Genomic DNA, 18841 nt, shown 5'->3' with positions numbered 1-18841 from the left:
ATTAATAGTGTTATCCTTAAAGGTGCTTAATTCTTTATCAATTTTTTCCAAAAGTGCTTTAGATTTCGTAACAGTATGATTGTCTTTGATAGCTTGAATAAGTTCCTCTATTTCATAATTCCTTCTTTGCAATCCTTTGCGCCGTATCAATCGCATGGTCCATAAGGTCCCTACTGCACTTTGTGCTGATTGCACTGAAACCTTTCTGGTATTATTTCGGATCATCTGTGAAAATGACAGGAATGTTCTGTACTTGCAAACCCCAGGGAATAGTCCCTGCTTTTAGATGTTCCAGAAGAAAATGACCAGGAAGTTCTGTCCTTATTTGTTTTTTACGTAGGCGGATTCGTTTTTCAGATTCATTCTGCTGCTTCGCAGAAGTGCTAAGGTGAACTGATGTGATGGTGATGGAGTGGTCATAAGATTTTGAATGTATTCTTCAGAAAAGGAGAGACTGTCTTTCTCCGACATAGTGTGTAGGTGTTGGCAGCTTCTAGACTGAACAACCTACGTGTAACTAATACTGTAAATTGCGTAAGCCTATTGAAGCAAGCCCCTCGCGGGTTTTCACCCGCTCGTATCGTTTACTGTGAAGGGAGGTTTGCTCCAACTAGGGCCAGGCAGGACCCAAAATACTTTATAAAGGAAAGTAAGCCTGGCCTGCTATTCAAGTGGCTGTTTCAATGAATAAAAAGACTTTAGACCATTTGTCCTTTTTGCATGGTCTGGGTAATTTAATTACCAACGTTTTTTTAAAAGAAGAAACTTTCACAAATTCTACGTTTTTTTTCAAGAAGTGTCCGTGAAAAGACACACACCACGTAATTCCGTAGTTTCAAAATAACATATATAACATAAATTGTGAACAAAATAAATTGCATGTATTAAGACAAAACATTATGAAACAACAAACCCAGTCAAAGATTTAAACCCTAAGCAAAATCCACTTCTCCTAGTGCATCAAATTACATACAAAATAACGGGGTTGTTGCAATCCTAGGTTAACATTTTTAGATTTAATATGCATAAAATTCAACCACCATGCTATATCTGGACAATTAATATTTAAATAACCGAGCAGTAAGGAGAACGCCAACGAGTTTCGAATCCCCCATTTCTTTATGGGATTCTCATTAGGGCTGTAGACTGAACAGGACATTTTCTGGAAAGACCAGAAAGAAATTAGATTAAAATATAAATCAGTATGACCTTAAAAGCACTATGAGCGAAAGGGGTGAAGTTAAAAAAATGAAGCATACATTTTACCTTCGCCTTGACTTTTAATTCAGAGAATAACTCTAAGGACAGATGTTTGTTTAGTTACAGGGTCTGGCTATTTAGGGTCAAACTCTAGATTCAAGTATTACAAACTGTGACTTACATTTGGGCAGAGGTTCAGTGTGAAAATTAGTTTTGTTTGATCTATTAAAAAAGAAAAAAGAAAGAAACATGGACTGAGTTCAGATGTTATCTTGTGTGAAAATCAAATGCATTGCCTTAGCTTATGTTTCCAGCAATGAAAGTCACTTGCATTTGCTGGCACGTCTAATGCGGTGAAGAAGGAAGGAGAAGTTAATTAGGTTCTTTCTGTGTTCAGAGTTTAGATAGTTGCAACATTGTTGCAATGAATCCTGAGCTCTGTCAAGAGAAAGAAAAGCGATGTCAGTTTCTCTCCTGTTAGACTTCTATTCAAGAGAAAATCATTTTAACCCATTTTTACCTTGCTCTGACTGGAACGTGCATTCATCTCACAGCTGCTGCTTGTTTTATGGATTTCCGTTTTTAGCTGGGGTTAATGTCATGTTTGACGAGCGCAAAGAAATATGGTACAGGTAGTCCCAAAGTGATCTTGCTGATATATTGAATTGTTTTTCCAATTTTGGTCTACTTCATAAAGTTCGTGCATCGTACAATTGAACTTTAGAATTAAATATGCTTCTTTTTGGAGCAATAGTTCTTCTGTATCACCACCTCTTGTGCCAGGTTTGATTACACTCACAATTATCCATTTGAAATCCCGTTCTGAATGATTCATTTCCAAAAAATGGGAGACCATTGGGGTAGTAACAACTTTATTCTTAATCCGTGATCTATGCTGTGCCAGTCTCTGTCATACTTCTTGATTCGTTTTACCAACGTACAACTTTTGACATGGGTAGAGAATTGCATAAACAGCATTTTTCGTTTTGCAGTTTGAGAAATCTCTCTGGCACCATTAGAAAAAAAATCTGTGCAATAAAGTGTTCTGGGTGCTTCTCTTTTTTTTTTTTATTGAAAGTTCATAGCAATATAATGTACATTAGGCATGACAATATATATAAATATAGTGATAAATACACATGATATAGAAACAGAGACAACTGATGTAGCATAAAATATTAAATACAATAGAGCACAGATTATGGGAAAAGAGAGAGGAAAGAGTGAGGATCATACCAGGGTCTGACAATTGGAGTAAGCTATGAGGCCCCGCACTTCGACAACCTCCATGTAGCCACAGGTGCCCAAATCCGTAGCCCCATTTCCCTAGATTTTATTACCTTTAAAGCGTACAACTCTGACTCGATGTTATGGGTCCCTAGCATCCTGGAGATCCACATTTGGAATGTTGGGGCCTCAACATCCTTCCAAACAGCAGCAATTAATATTCTGAAAACAGCTGTTGATATAAAAACAAGCGCCTCGATCTCTGTACTTAAACCCAATTTAGAATCACAACCGAATATTAAAAGTGTCGGGGATAGGTCTATTCTGACAGCTAGCAGCCCCTCTAAAAACTTTAAGATTTCCTTTTTAATGGGGCCTAATTTTTCACAGCTACAGAACATGTGCACAACATCGGCTGGCCCATTTCCACACCTAGGGCAGTTGTAGTCCGCCCTCTTGCCCCAATCAAACAATTTCACCGGTGTGTAGTATAAATTAAAAAGGGTCTTAAAGTGCTGTGCTCTTAGATTTGAGGATCGCAGAAACCTTTTATCCATTAAGATGGCCCTATCCAAGTCGATATCTGGATCCCCCAATTTAGAAGCCCAAGCTGCCTCTGTCTTAACCATGTCATCGGGGAGCCTTTCCAGAAATAGCCTATATATTTCCCTGATTCTGCGGCCACCCCCCTTCATATAATCTAATAATGCACATCCTTTGGATATACTTATGCGCGGTCTTTTTGATTTTATTATATTAACCAACTGCATGTATTTGAGCTCTTGACACCCTCGTAATGAATACCGTGACTTCAACAGTTCCAGGGGCCTACATGCATCCTTTATCATTACTTGACCTAGTGTGGTAATTCCCTGTCTTTCCCAATGTCTCCAAGGGCCATCAACACTTAGATGCGGGAATAATCCTGAGTTCCAAAGTAGAGTATGTTGGTTATACCTTGGGAGGCTCTGATTTTTCTGTACAGAAGACCATAACCCCCAAATGTCTTCCAATATTTTATATCCTGATGCCTTAAAAAAACACTTATCATATTTCCTCATCAATACCCCATGTACTCCCGAGAGCCAGCTGATAGATAGAGGGGATATCTCCCTGGCTGTGCCTAGTGTCTTCTGGAAAAAAGAGTATAGCCATTTCTGTGAGAAGGCAGGCCTAGTTGTAAAACCTAAGGTTTGGTATTCCCAGCCCACCCTTTTCCTGGGGAAGAGACATGAATTTATTTGATCTCCTCACCTTGCCATATTGCCAGACGAAATTCATAAAGATAGACTCCATTTCCTTGATCAGTATATCTTCTATTTTAAAAGGAATAGACCTGAATTTGTATAGGATCTTGGGGAACATTGACATTTTAATAACATTGACCCTACCTATGATTGATAGATGGAGATTATCTATTCCTTTTAAGTCCTGTTTCATCTTTTCCAATAGTGGCAGAAAGTTATCTTTAATGATATCCCTTGGCTGAGCATTAATTGTTATACCTAGGTATACTACTGAATCCACATATCTATCATCCGGTTTGGCTATATTTCTAGAACATAATACCTGTGTCTTGGCCACATTTAGGCGATATCCGGATAGTCTCCCAAAATCGGAAGTGATTCTAACTATTTCCCTCATGGCACTGTCGGGATCCGTGGTGGTTATAGCTAAATCGTCCGCGTAAGCAAGGACCTTTGTGTGAAATCCATTGGTGACAACTGGCTTAATATTAATGCTATTCATTATGAGAGTTATTAGGTGGTCTATATATAGTGCAAAAAGAATGGGTGAGCACGGGCACCCTTGCCTCGTGCCTCTTGATATATGAATCTGCCCAGAACTCTCACCCATAAGATGGATACTAGCGGTCGGGTTGAAGTACATAGCCTGAATTGCCTGCAGGAATCTGGGACCGAAGCCTCTATCTTCCATCACCTTCCACAAAAAGCTCCACCTAACGCGGTTGAAAGCTTTTTCCGCGTCCAGGAGGATCATTGCGACCCCCCCCTCCCCGGCAGCATGGATGTCAAACAATGTGATGGCTCTTCTTATATGGTCAGTCGTACCCCTGCCCGGGACAAAACCATGCTGCCAGTGAGAAATCCAATGATCCTACCCAGCCGTGTCACCATAATTTTAGCATATAGTTTATTGTCACTATTTATTACCGATATTGGCCTATAAGAGCCAGGGCTTTCCTTAGGTTTACCCTTCTTGTGGAAAACCACGATATTTGTTTCGGTCCAAGATTCCGGTATAACTCCGGTAGTCATAACCCCATTAAATAGATCCAGACGAAGAGGTGACGTTTCTTCCCTCAGGCATTTATAGACCTCCAGGGGTATGGCATCAGGGCCTACTGCCTTGCCAGCTGCTAGATCTTGTAATGCCTCGGATAGTTCGTCTTTAGTAATACTCTGTTCCAAAATTTCTCTCTCACTAGAGGTGAGTTTGGTACCCACATCCGGCCAATTTACACCCAGATCGTCAATACCCGACTCTTCCTTATATAAATCTTGATAAAATCTCCTGAAAACATCAAGGATTTCATCTGATTTGTTATAAGTTCGGTCCCCTTCTTTGATTTCGGTTATAATGTTCTTAGATGTAGCCTGCCTTATCCGTAAAGCTAAGACCTTCCCTGCATTTTCCCCTGTTTCGTACATTCTTGCTCTGTGGGTTTGATATTCCGCTGCAGCTTTTTTAGCCAGTTGCCTCTGGATTTCGGCCTTCATACTATTCAGCCGTTCTAAGCTTGAGGTGCCCTGATTCCCATGTAACAAAAAGAGGATTCCTTTCTGTGGTTTTTGAAATAAAGTTTTTTTATACCTTATGTATGAATATCTTTAATCAAGCCAGACACCTCGCTAGAAAAACTCCAATACCCTCAATAACACTTATACCAAAAGACCATAGAGTATGTAAAAAATCACATTTATTAAAAAAGATATCACATTTATTAAAAAAAGAGAAAAAGTTTCTTGTTTCAGCTCTTTAGACATAAACAGTTTCTTGCCATGAAATTACATACATATTATACATCATACACAAAGATTCAAAGTAACAACACATAAAAATAATTTTAAAAAAAGCCAGTTTTGTCGACGCGTTTCGGTGCTTTGATCGATAGAACACCTTCCTCAGGACTATGGTTAAAACTTCATGAATCTAAAAAGGTATATAAGACATTAATTAGCATACATTACCAGAGGGATCGTAAAGATGTTGTTAAAAGGAGTTTTTTTCCAGAGAAAATAAAGTCATGGCTACAAATAATAAGATCTTACTATTAAAGCAGTTTCAATTTGCAATACCAGTCTTGATCCTGGAGTTGAATAGTCTTTATGCTCCTCTGCTTGCTAGTCTAAAGGATCTATTTAAAAATTAACAGTGAAATTGATTTTTTAATCCAACTATCACTATGGTTCAAAATTTATACATACTAGCTATTCGAGTTCATAGCTTACTTTATGGTAGTGCGTAGAATTTAAAATCTGATATCAGCGGAGACTCATCCGATTGCTTTATGTGTAGCGGATTGGGTCACTTTGATGTCATCATTTTCAAAGTCGTTTAAAAATATATTCCAAAGTCGTCACTTCTTAGTAATCTTCAGGACCAACTTCTCACCTAAGTGGATATTTGAGGGAGAATACGGATATCTATGAATATGCTTAGTTATGTTCTATTATTATTATAAATAGATGTACATTTTTCTTTGTTAATAGTGCGTATAAATTTGTTTAAGGTTTAAATGGGGTTCAAAAATCCCTTTTGTTAAGCTTTAAGTCATAATTTTGCACGAGAGTTTGAAGATTATTTTTATCCCTCTCATATATGAAATATCAGCGGAGACGGTCGCACCACACAGAAAGGGAAGCTGACATGATGCAGAGGGATCGACTATTCTGCTACATATCGCCTCAGTGTGCAGCCGGTAACTCGGGCAAGAACTAAGGTACAACCCTCCACGTTAAGTTCGTCGGATACGTCTCCTTACCTCGATTGGTGATTGCAGGAACCGTCCGCCTGGTCTCCCCGGTCTCCAGAGTCGGTATGGAGACTGTGGCGTGATGGTTTTATTTATATATGTGGCGATTGCTTTTTAAGTGAATAATAGCTCACACCTGATAATGTTTAGGCTGTAGTTCATACGCTAGATGCGCCATTTTGGTGGTTTTTTTAGTACTACACTAGTTCGATAGCTATCCCCATGCAAAGACGGACTAATTTCATGGAAACTTGTGTTAGAATGGAAGCGCCATATTTGTAGGCTAGCTGGTAAAGGGATACATTCGTTTGCAGCCTTTGCCGATTGTGGACATCAATCTAAGGTTGCCGTATTCCGAATTTTAACGAGGCCCCGATAATGGCGATTTAGAGAGCGGGATCTCGATGGTGTTGATGCCTTAAATAAAAGCCTACATATAATGATGTTTACGCTGCGGTGCACGAAATCAGCGCGCCATTTTGGTAGTTTTTACGTGCTACGCTAGCTCACCTATTGTCCAGAAACGATATTATTTAGTTGCAACTTGTGCCAAGAAAGAGCGCCATATTTTAAGTTTACCGTACCTAACTGTTGGGCAGGGTTCACTTATATGAAACCTAAACCGGCCAGGGCATCAATCAAAAGAAGCTCAGCTTTACAAATTTAAAGAAGCCCCGATATTAATTATTTAATTATTTAAAGGGCGAAAAGGAGAAGCTTCGATAGAATCGAGTGGTGTACTGAAGTCATAGTGCCTAATAATGTCCTCTTATTTGCATTCAGTTATTTGGCTATGATATGCATAGGGTCCTGATCGTGTGTATATATTTGATTGTTCTTATTCTATAGGGATTCGACCTAACTCCATCGGTGGTATACCGTGAATCATTTCCATTATTAGGTCATCCAGGAACAAACTTATTATCTTGAACATTAAGTGTACAGATTTGGGTTAATAAGAACGCTCATGTTATATAGCTATACCGCTAAGTAGGACAATAATAATGGTGTGGCGCAAATTTAGAAAGAAAACCAATTGTAGACATGGTGCAATATGAAAGGCCATTTAAACTGGCTATGAATTAGTGGTTCCATGTGTGTATAATCCACACATGTAGCTGTTATAACGGAGCGTTCTTTTACAAGAATTCAGCCCATATCTGTATCGATACATCTATTAATCATTGTATGCACCATATTGGTTATTTATTTTAACATTCATAGCATCAGATCATTTAAACATCTTTTGCGGCACATGAAAAAATACTCCGGGATAATTCTGCAATGCAAATCCGCATACATAACATCCTGTCATTTTAACATCTCATACAGCACAAGGATAATTCTCAGGGATAATTCCACAGTACAGGTCGTTATACATGTATTTTCTAAACAAATCCGTTTTAGTCCATTTTTTGAGATGAAACAGATTGTGAACAGTCAATGCTACTAAAGATGATTTTCTGTTCTCCAATAATACAACATAAAATGACAGATTGCTGACTGGATGATGTTTCTGTAATGTTATCTAATCAGTTTTATAATTTCCAGTAACAGAACATAAAGTTACAGAGTACTGACTGGATAGTGTCCCTAGGATGGAAAGTTATCTGACCATTCTTTCCCACTCTTCTCTACTGTTTAGGCCATAATTATAGGTTCGGAACTTAGACATAAAGAACTGTTCCCTCTGTTTCCGTTTCATGTCTTTGTCCCCTCCTCTGGCAGTTGTCGTGATTTTTTCCACTATGCACCATTTCAGTTCATCCTCTCTATGATTTTCTTTAATCCAATGATCAACCAATGGGGCATTTTTCTTATGATTCCTAATGGCTGATCTGTGTTCAGACAGACGCAGTCTCACTTCGTGACCTGTTTCGCTGATGTAGCCCTTCTGACAGGGGCAGATTATCAAGTATATTACATTGGACGTTCTACAATTAACATGATCATTCATCCAATGTGATGTTCCATTCAATTCTATTCTGTCTGATTGCAAAATTGATTTACAGTGAGAACATGATCCACATGGTTGATTGCCTCTAACAGGCCTCCCTTGGTCAATACTCAATTGCCTGCTCTTTTGTGGGTTCTCTGTAGGTGTGAACCAGGCAATTACGTAAGGTCCTGTTCCTCCTGATTCCCATGACATACATCTCTCCTATGTTGTTCCTCTGAGTTTTCCCAACAGGTGTTCTCTCTCTTCCTTGGTTCTTTTCCACATTCGGCCCGTATAGCTAATTGTCTCCCCCCTCAAACCTGCTTTAAAACTATCCCAGACAGCGACACGGGAGGCACTATATCTATTCGCATCAAAGAATGACTGGGACCAATCCTTTAAATGCGCTATATAGTTGCTATCCACTAAAAGCTTTCTGTCAAAGGTCCAGGGTCTAACTTTTTTCCTTTGTTTGTTGATGGCCATTGTTAGGACAAGGGGGTTATGATCTGATATTAACCTAGGGAGCATTGCTATTTCCACATTAGGAAGATAATTAGCCGATATCATAAAATAATCCAATTTTGTGTGCTTATTGAATGGATGTGAAAAATATGTAAACCCGGGGTCATCTTTCTTTAAGCTTCCCCACACATCCCTCAACCCATGAGATTGGATTAAAAAAGACACTGCTCTGAATACCCGTGGCTTACGACCAGTATATGGAGATCCGTTTACAAAATTTGCTGAGATATTTAAATCGCCGCAGATTACTATAGGTGCTGGCCAGTTGGTTAATTCCCCCTCTATATGATCCATCACCCCCGGGTCATCCAGGTTGGAACCGTATATTGAACATAAAGTGATGCCTAGGTTCATTTCGCATATTGCCCATCTACCATATGTATCGGCCTTACATCTTTTTGCCCCCCCCCAGCCCTACCCTGCCTATGATTGCTACCCCCTTTATCATTGATGTCTGTGAGGAGCAGGACAGAATTTCGTACCCCCTTAAATTTAGCCAGTGTCTCTTTTTCCAAGGTAGGTGAGTCTCTTGTAGACATAAGATGTCAGCCCCTATTATTTTGATATACTCCTCAAATCTACCCCTCTTTTTCCAGTTGTTCAAGCCGCCTATATTTAGGCTTACTACCCTAAGACTAGACATAACCCTGTAGGGAACGTAGCCATTGCTCTAACCGATCAAATATTCTCCTGAACATATCGTGAGTATACAATTCTTCTTTCAACATTTTAGTAATACTGATATAAATTTTAACTGCATGAACTTTCTTTCCTTTTGCTTTCCCCCCCATCCCCCCTCCCCCTCCAAACCACATCCCGCCCTAACCCCAGCCCCAACCCCCACCCTAGTGCAGCGCGCAGACTAAGTCTGTGCGTGTGATGGATGCAGCATAGCAGTACAGTGGACTCATTACATAAATACAGATTAAAGATCCCCACCTGGAGAACAAACCAAAAAAAGAAAACACCTAGTCGTAACAGCAAAGATCAGAAAAGTCCAAACCTAAGAAGTCAACATTACCCCCATAGCCAATATTCTGCCTCACTTGGTCTCATCATACTTTTTAAGTAACTCATTTTGGAAACTAGTGGGAGGGCATGATATAGGTTGTTTTTTTTTTTAACATAGTCCGATATTATACTGAGTTCAGATACTCTCGAGCTTTAATTTCTGAGGAGAAATATATAGTCTTGCCCAGATGGATTACCTTTAGCTGGGCAGGATTGATAAGATACACCTGTATTTTTTTGTCCTGAAAAGGTTTGCTTAACTGTCTTAATCTCCAACGCCGTTCAACAGTGGTGTGACAGAAATCGAGCCTTACGAAGAAGGAACCCCCCTCGAAGGTCCTTTTGGCATCCGGCCTCGCCTTTTCTGCGATAGATTGTCGCAACAGGAAGTTCCCTATATAGATCAGGATTGCTCTGGGCTTATCATCTGCTCTAGCATTCTGCCTCACCTTAAACGGCGTCCGATGAGCTCTCTGGATTTCGGTGGTCCAGTTCCATCGAGCAACGTCTGGGAAAGCTTTCTCGAAGATTTTAACAATGAAGGCTTTAACATCTTGCCCTTCACATCCTTCCGGGATCCCAAGGACTCTAAGATTGTTCCTTCTTAGCCTGTTTTCTAAATCTTCCAGCTTCCACTGGACATCCTGTGCTTGTGATCCGAAAGATTCCACTCTGCATTTGGCTGCCGCCGCCTCCACTTCAGTGGCGACTATCCTCTCTTCCAAATTTGAGACCCTATCTCCTACATTCACACAGGCTTTTGAGAGCTTTCTGACCACTCCTTTCATTTTTCTCATTGCTGCTTGGGCCTTGAGACTATCTGATCTTATCTCTTCCCGGTGCACTGTGATTCCTTGATGGATTGATTCCATCCTTGTCATCATTGACAACATTGAAAGTTGTGTAGTCTCCTGTGTGATCTCCTGACTCTGTACATGACTCGTCCCCTTATTTGAGTTTCCTTGTAATGCAGTTGTTGGAGAGTGGTCCCATGTTAATTCAGCTTGATCTCTTTGAGGAAACATAGCTTTGATGGTCGTTGATGGTAACCCCATCTCGAGGTCGCTCTCAGATTCTGGATTACTGCCGTCAATATCGGTGCTATGTAGCTCCTCATCCTCATCCTCTGACCAATCGGCCTCCTCTGTTACAGAGAAAAAACACTCGCTAGGGGTCTTCTCTTTCTCCTTCTCTCTATGGATCGGGCCACTCTGATTGATGTTTATGTTTGTTGTTAGTTGACCTTGTCCTTGTTCACCCGGAGCTGCAGGGACAGAGTCATCTTTAGATCCTCCTGAGGTCTCCCCCGCTTGGCCGACTTGATCACTCCCGCTATTGCTGTTTGCAGCGGGAGATGTGGCAAGCTGCACCACCTCTCTATCTGGGGACATAGTTATTGTGTCGTCGACTGCCATAGGAGTTTTGCCCTCCTTACCGACACCTTTATTGGCTCCCACTGCCATTGAAATTGACTGCGACGAGAGAACCGTCTTGCCCCGAACACCATTTGAGGCAGCGTCCTCATCTCCAATGTCCGGATGAGGCTGTAGTTGAGACTGAGGCTGTGGATCTGGTTCAAGCTCAAGCTCAAGCTCAAGCTCCGGCTCAAGCTCTGGCTCTGGTTCAACCCCCTCATCCTCTTCGGTGGCCAGTAATGGTATGGTTGTCATGACTGGGGCCGTTTTCGCGGTTTTAAGCTTTTTAGCCTTGTCCTTATCCTTGCGGTTCAGCATTTCCACTATACTTATAGTGGCAGTGGCGGTGGCGGAGGCTGTAGCGGCAGCTTGTCTGGTTCTGACGTTCGGTGGTCTCATCCCTTTAGGCGTACCCTGTATTGATGATGGTTGCCTTGTCCGAGCCCCAGACTCGACTTCGATTGATCCCGCCTTGGCTCCGACAAAATCTGCAGCTACATTTGTGGTGTTCGTGGAGTTGTCTATTACTCCGGCGTTCTCGGCGGCAATTACATTTCTCTTCTTGGTTGACGGCTTACCTCCAGTGTTGGTGGCGGCCGAGTTGCGCGGCTGAGCAGCAGCGTTAGCAGTGTGGACTTAGCTGTGGTTAAACCTCGAATAACACTTACTGTTTAAACGCCTAAAAATGCCTAAAAATCCTGAACCTTATTGATGGGAATATCTCCCCTTCCACACAACGCTCAACGGAGAGATTAACTGGGGCGCAAGATTGTGGTGTAAAGGCGATTGTTTGTTTGAAACGCCCAGAACCGACATCGTGGTTTTTCATGCCTCTGATCACTCCTTACCGTAAGGTACTCACACCCGGACTGTTGAGGGTTGCCGCTGCGCTGCTCCTAAGGATCGGGCTGGCCGGCAGGATCTCCGGCGGTGCCCGCGGAGTTCACGGAGTCAGGGGTCGGTCCAGCACAGGTCAGGCGGAGCCGAGCGGAGGCGGAGGAAGCGGCTGCAGAAGAGCGTTACCTAGGTGGTGCGGTGACAGCCGGCAGAGCAGCCAACAGAGTAAAGCAAAGCGGCAGGTTTTTCCACGGATGGCCCCGAAAACCAACAAAGTGTTCTGGGTGCTTCTCAGAGAGACCCACCCCCACTCCTAGTCACCCCTTTGAAATAGAGTGAGTGCCGTGTGGACCTTGATTTGTGGGAAACATTGCGCCTCAGTCAGCTCCTTCAGAGAGGAAAGAGGGTGAATGTAATCTGGGAAACATGGCATTACAGAGGTAGGCAGGCAACTGGAGCCAAATTTCGAGCGGGGGCTAATTCTTCCAGCCATAGGCAGAGTGGCTCTAAGAATTGGTGAAAACAAGAGCCTCATTACCAAGTAAATGGTCTTTTAAAGGCCTGTGAAGTACTCAGGCGCAGCTGTAATGAGACGGTCGCCAGGTCGCAAAGCTGTCTCAGCCCGGGCTGGCACACATGATGGGGGGGAGGGGGCTGAAGCCCGGTGAGCCAATGGGTGTTTGGCGCCTGTACAGAGGCAAGAAACAGAACTATCTTAAAGGAATGGGCATACTTGTCACCTCTTTTCAAGTTACCATCTCGAATTGCTTAATAAATAGTGCCCATGGTCCCTAGAGGAAAAGCCCACTAAGAGAGAGTGAATGGGCTCTATAAATATGACTGAAGAGCAGGTAGGACAGTACTAGCTCAACTAAAGACACAGGAAGGCCACAGCTAGGGATATCTCGGAGGCCTCTGCAGCAGATCAGCACTGCACAGGTGGCTCGTGGAGCACACTGAGGTTGTACCAAGGGCTGTAGGCAGGGCGCACTGGGCTGCCGGGAAGCTACAGATACACACACCAGGATGCAAGTTGTCTCCTACCCCAAGCTACATCACACTCACCATTTTGTGCGAAACCAGTCTTCACTCGCTGACTTATCTGGCAGTACCCAAGCTGGCTATACTGGTGCCACCGGATGAGCACCTTCCTCCGATGTCACAAACGGGCCCGGGGATCCCAGCACACGGGGAGGTGCTGCTGGGAGCTCTGCTCCTGCCCTGCAAGGGCCCTGGCACATCCAGCTGGTGCTCTAGGCCGCTACTGCCGCTGGCATCTGATGTCAGCGGGTGGCTCTGCCTTCCTAAAGTGCTGCTCGGAGTCGCTGTGCCTTGCTCCGTTGGTAGAGAATGTTTTTATCCCCAAGAGACAATTGAATGTCACAGCGCTGGTAGTTTAGTGAGACTGAGGAGGATAAACGTTGCTGACTAGCACAGCTGCAGAGAAATGGGAGGCATGTTGAGAGGAAGCAGCATCCACCAACTACTGTTTAGTTACACTGCTGGCTTGTTTAGCTAAATGATAACAAGGAAGTTGTCCCTAAATGGAATAATAACAGACCAGCAGCGTAACTAAACAGTACTTGGTCGGTGCTGCTTCCTGCAAAACAGAAGCAAAACTGAAGTGACGTTTTGCATGGTGAGCCAACCATAAACAAGATAAGAAGAGCTATACAATTTTAAACAAATGGCAAGCAGCAGGACATAATAGCCGCCAATAGGCTGAGTTTCACTCGACAACATAGATTACTTTAGGTCTCGGAGAGACAGCGCATGTCCTGCCTAGGCAAAACCTAAAAAGGGAGAGAAAAAGCAGAAAGAGCAAAACAGAAAGAGCTAAGCAGAAAGAGCAAAACAAAAAGAGCAATACAGAAAGAGCAAAACAGAAAGATAAAAAAGAGAAAAACGGGAACAGAGAAAAAAGAGCAGAGTTGAACAACAGAAGAACAGATTGCTCGTCCACTAGACCACCAGCGATGAGGCATACGCAGGAGCCTGTGGGTGGAGGAGGACCTCAAACACCTACCTGGCACAGAAGCTAGAGGCTCAGAGGGGAGTGCCTCAATGGTGGGGCTGCGAGGGGGAGAGCAGTGACACCGACCAGGAAGTTCAGTGGTCTTGCTACGTTACATGGCCCCGCTCAGGTCTGTACCGCTCCTGTGGTTCAGTTCTAGACACTTCTCTTAGAATGTGTCCAACATGTTTGCCACTACAGTATGTCCCCTGTGGCTCACGTTCTGCAAGATCCCTGCAGAGGTGCACATCTTCATGGGCTTTGTAAAGTACTGGAGGGGAGGAAAATCTGAACCTTACTTAGTCACCCTTCAGTCCAGGCACTGTATTCTGTGATAGGAAGGGGGAACATGATAAGGGACCCCCTTGCTGTGACCCTCTATCTCCTACAGTCTATTGGAGGCTATTCCCCTCTGACTGCCAGACTGATGGGTACATTAACCAGGCCCCCAAGCCCTTCCCCTTAGCAGCCTCCAGAGGAAGTGGGCACTCACAGCACACCGCCTACCCCTAAATAAGGTGGTACAGTGGCAGAGTCTCCCCTGATCCGCTTCAGATACCAGCTAGCGCTGCTGCGAGGAAGATTGTATGAATTTATTGAATTGCTGTGCGAATTTTAAAACGGACACATTTTAAAATTTAAGTACTCTTGCTACATTTTATTATCATTTACTTACACGCACTAAGCTTTCCAGGGAGTCTGGGCTCAATTGCTAGCCTGCACGCCTCGTTCCAACTCGGTGATTAGCACCGTAGAGCAGAGGGCGGACAGGCAAGAGCCAGACACACTTCCGCCTCACGAGCGGTTAGCGCTCTAGCTTCCCCAAGTGTGAGGGACATAAAGGCAGGAAGGAGCAGCGGGCGCTTGCGGTAAGGTGTAGACGGTGGCAGAGTCTCCCCTGATCCGCTTCAGATACCAGCTAGCGATGCTGCGAGGAAGATTGTATGAATTTATTCAATTGCTGTACGAATTTTAAAACGGACACATTTTAAAATGTAAGTACTCTTGCTACATTTTATTATCATTTACTTACACGCACTAAGCTTTCCAGGGAGTCTGGGCTCAATTGCTAGCCTGCACGCCTCGTTCCGACTCGGTGATTAGCACCGTAGAGCGGAGGGCGGACAGGCAAGAGCCAGACACACTTCCGCCTCACGAGCGGTTAGCGCTCTAGCTTCTCCAAGTGCGAGGGACATAAAGCCCTCCCACCATACTGAGCGCGCAGCGGTCGCGCGCAGGGGGACCCCTAAGGGATCGCCTAAGAGGAGCAAAAGAGTAGCCCGTCTGTGCCCGTCCGCGCCAGGACGGGGCTAGGGGCTATGGGCTCTGCTCCTCGGAGATCCTCTACTACCATAAGGACGCCTAGAATAAGCTATTCTAGTCATTTTTTAAAACAACTATGTACTGCTCCTCTCAAAGGTTGTAATAGAGACTCCTGGCCATGTCCAGAGGGTTCGTTTTTTTGCATAAATTGTCAGTTTCAGGCATCCCACATTGTACCAACTGTTAGGGAAAAGCAAGTGAAACCTCTGATAGAATGTGGCTTGAAGTGCTTTTTATTGAACGTGCGCTCTCTCCCTAAGCACCATCTGGAAGTATGGGACCTTGTGTTTTCACTACAGCCTGATATATGCTTCTTAACTGAGTCCTGGATGAAACCACATACTGTTCCCGCTATAACGCTAGGGGTTCCTTCAGGCTATAAGTTTTTAAACTTTGACCGCCCTAATAAAATCGGGGGTGGATTAGCCATCTTACATAAGGAGGATTTGAAGGTCGCTATACTGGAGCAAATCCATTGTTTATCAATGGAAATTATGGTATTTAAATTAAGCTGGAAAGGAGCCCTAGTATATAGCCCTCCAGGACCTATGTCGGGCTTTACCCTATCCCTTGTGGAAGTATTGGCACCACATTTTAAAGCGAAAGAACATTTCATTTTTTTGAGTGATTTTAATATTCATGTTGATATCCCTTCGCACCCAGAAACCATAACACTATTAGCCGACCTTTCCACCTTGGGCCTTGAAATGCAGAATAAGGGCCCCACGCATATAGGAGGTCACACATTGGACATACTTTTTTCTAACTGCTCTAATACACTATGTTATCCTGCTACTCAAATAAGTTGGTCTGACCACTATTTAGTGGAATTCTCCTTATTGGATGTACGTTACCCCTCCCAGAAGCCACCTCTCTCGCCAATTTTGCGACGACAGTGGCACAAAATAACAGTAGAAGAGCTACAGAGGGCATGGAAGAGACCTATCTTCACTGAGATAGATAGTGCGGATTCGGCTCTCTCCAAACTTATTGATTCCCTCATAAAGGCAGCAGATGCACTAGCATGTACTAGCACCGTTAAAGCTGCATAAACAACATCCCACTTCTAAACAAGAAATATGGTACACCGAAGCAGTTAGAGTAGAGAAAGAGTGATGCAGAAAGATTGAGAAGAAATGGAGGAAAACCCGAACAGAGGAAAATAAGAAGGCACATCAAGAGGCCCAATCGAAGTACTATAAAAATATTAGGCTGGCAAGAAAAAACAGTCTTATCCAGCAACTTGATGAGGCAGACAATTCCTCTAAAGAACTTTATAAAATACTACAGACCTTTGTAAAAGCGACGGCCAGTGAAAGTTCGGAGGAGTTCTCTCAGCCTCTCTGTGATGACATCTCTCTGTTTTTTGAGAATAAAATAAATACGATCTATGAAACAATCGTGACAGCCTCCAGTCATATGAACAGTACTCCTGATCCACTCAAATCATCCATACTTGGGGACCATTCATTTACCACCTTCCCATCAATTAATTATACTGATTTTTTCAATTTTATCAGTCATATTAAATCTGGGTCTCCAGATGTTTTTTTACCCGCCAAAATGATTGCTCCCTTGAGTATTTTGATTGAACCTGAGGTCAAATTTGTATTAAACCTCTCTCTCAAGGAAGGGCGGGTACCTATGGAGTGGAAGAAAGCGGTGGTGAACCCTATTCGTAAGAACACAGCACACCCATGGACAGATCTCTCCAACCTCCGACCCATCTCCCTCTTGCCATACTTTAGCAAGATGGCCGAGAAGCACGTGAACACCTGTCTGTCAAAATACATCGAGGCAGCCGGGGGTCTGGACTCCTCTCAATCGGGGTTTAGACCCAATCACAGCACCGAATCTGCCCTCCTCTCAGTGACCGATACGATCCGGATGACACTAGATGGAGGGGGCTCGATGATTCTGGTGCTGTTAGATTTGTCCGCTGCCTTCGACACGGTGTCACATGAGATTCTTCTCGGCCGCCTGCGGGAGGTGGGTATAGGGGGTGTGGCTCTGTCCTGGGTGGAGAGTTTTCTCACAGGCCGCTCAAAAGGTGTCAGATTGGGCTCCCTTCATTCCATCTCTAGGGAGCTCACCAAGGGAGTGCCACAAGGCTCATGTCTAAGCCCTACACTATTTAATGTGTATGTGGCCCCCTTGGCTGACATTGTGAGAGAATATGTGTTCACCCCGGTGTCCTATGCTGACGACACCCAGCTCCTGTTCCCTTTCCAGTCCCTCCTCCAGCAATAAGAAAATCTTTTGCGGATGGAATGAGGGCGGTCTCTAACTGGATGGCTACAAATTGCCTTCAGTGCAATGTAAGCAAAACTGAGGTGATGTTATTTGGAGAGGCCCCGCTTTTGTGGTCCCCAGAATGGTGGCCTCTAGATCTTGGGCCAGTGCCGAGTCCAAAACATACCGTTAAAAATCTTGGTGTGTGTCTGGATCAGGCACTGGTGCTTAAAGAACATGCAATCAAGTCGCCGGTTTGTGTTTTCATACCATAGGACTACTGCGACGCGTTTTCCCATTCCTGCCTGATTATCATCGTAAGACTCTGTTCCAGACCCTGGTGAACAGTAGACTGGACTACTGCAATGGCCTGCTCATCTCAGCCATTGAGGAACAACTAAATCGTTTGCAAGTGGGCCAGAATACCGCGACAAGACTGGTGCTAGACGTTTTGCCCAGGACTTCTTCCCGCCCGCTTTTGGACAACCTTCATTGGCTGCCCGTTCTGCAGCGGGTTAAATACAAAATCTGTTGTACCATACATAAATGTCTTTTTGGGTCAGGCCCTAAGTACTTAACGGACAAGTTCATCCCCTATAGTCCTGGACGCTCCTTGCGTTCAAGCAACCAGCAACTGCTTCAGGTCCCTAGGATTAGGAGGGTAAGACAGGGAGGGCGCGCCCTGTCCTATAAAGGTCCCATTCTCTGGAATTCACTTCCACTTGCCCTAAAGATTAACTCCAACTTCCAATCCTTTAGGAAGCTCCTTAAAACCCATTTATACTCGACCTCATAATCTGCTGATAGTTCAATTATTCAGTTTTCAGTCTTACATCTGTATTAAAAGCGCAAGCGCGGAGATAGGGGAATGAATCCTGCGCTATATAAGAAAATAAATAAATAAATCTGACCTCCATGCCCGGAGTCAATCCCCAACGGAGTCAAGGCGAGTTGCTAAATTCCACAGACCAGGCCAGAGGAGGCAGGCACTGTGTCCGATTCCAAAGCAGGCTTCCAGGCCCAGAGTCAGTCATACACACTGTGGGGCCAGCATCAGTGGTCATGGCACTATGATCCCTCAGGTTCCATTGTACAAATCTGGGGTTCCACTGGCAGAAATA

Source organism: Lissotriton vulgaris, chromosome 3_1 (genome assembly GCF_964263255.1).
Source record: "Lissotriton vulgaris chromosome 3_1, aLisVul1.2, whole genome shotgun sequence".
In the NCBI taxonomy this organism is placed as follows: Eukaryota; Metazoa; Chordata; class Amphibia; order Caudata; family Salamandridae; genus Lissotriton; species Lissotriton vulgaris.
The sequence above is the reverse complement of the archived record's forward strand: the minus strand, read 5'-3'. Positions refer to the sequence as shown.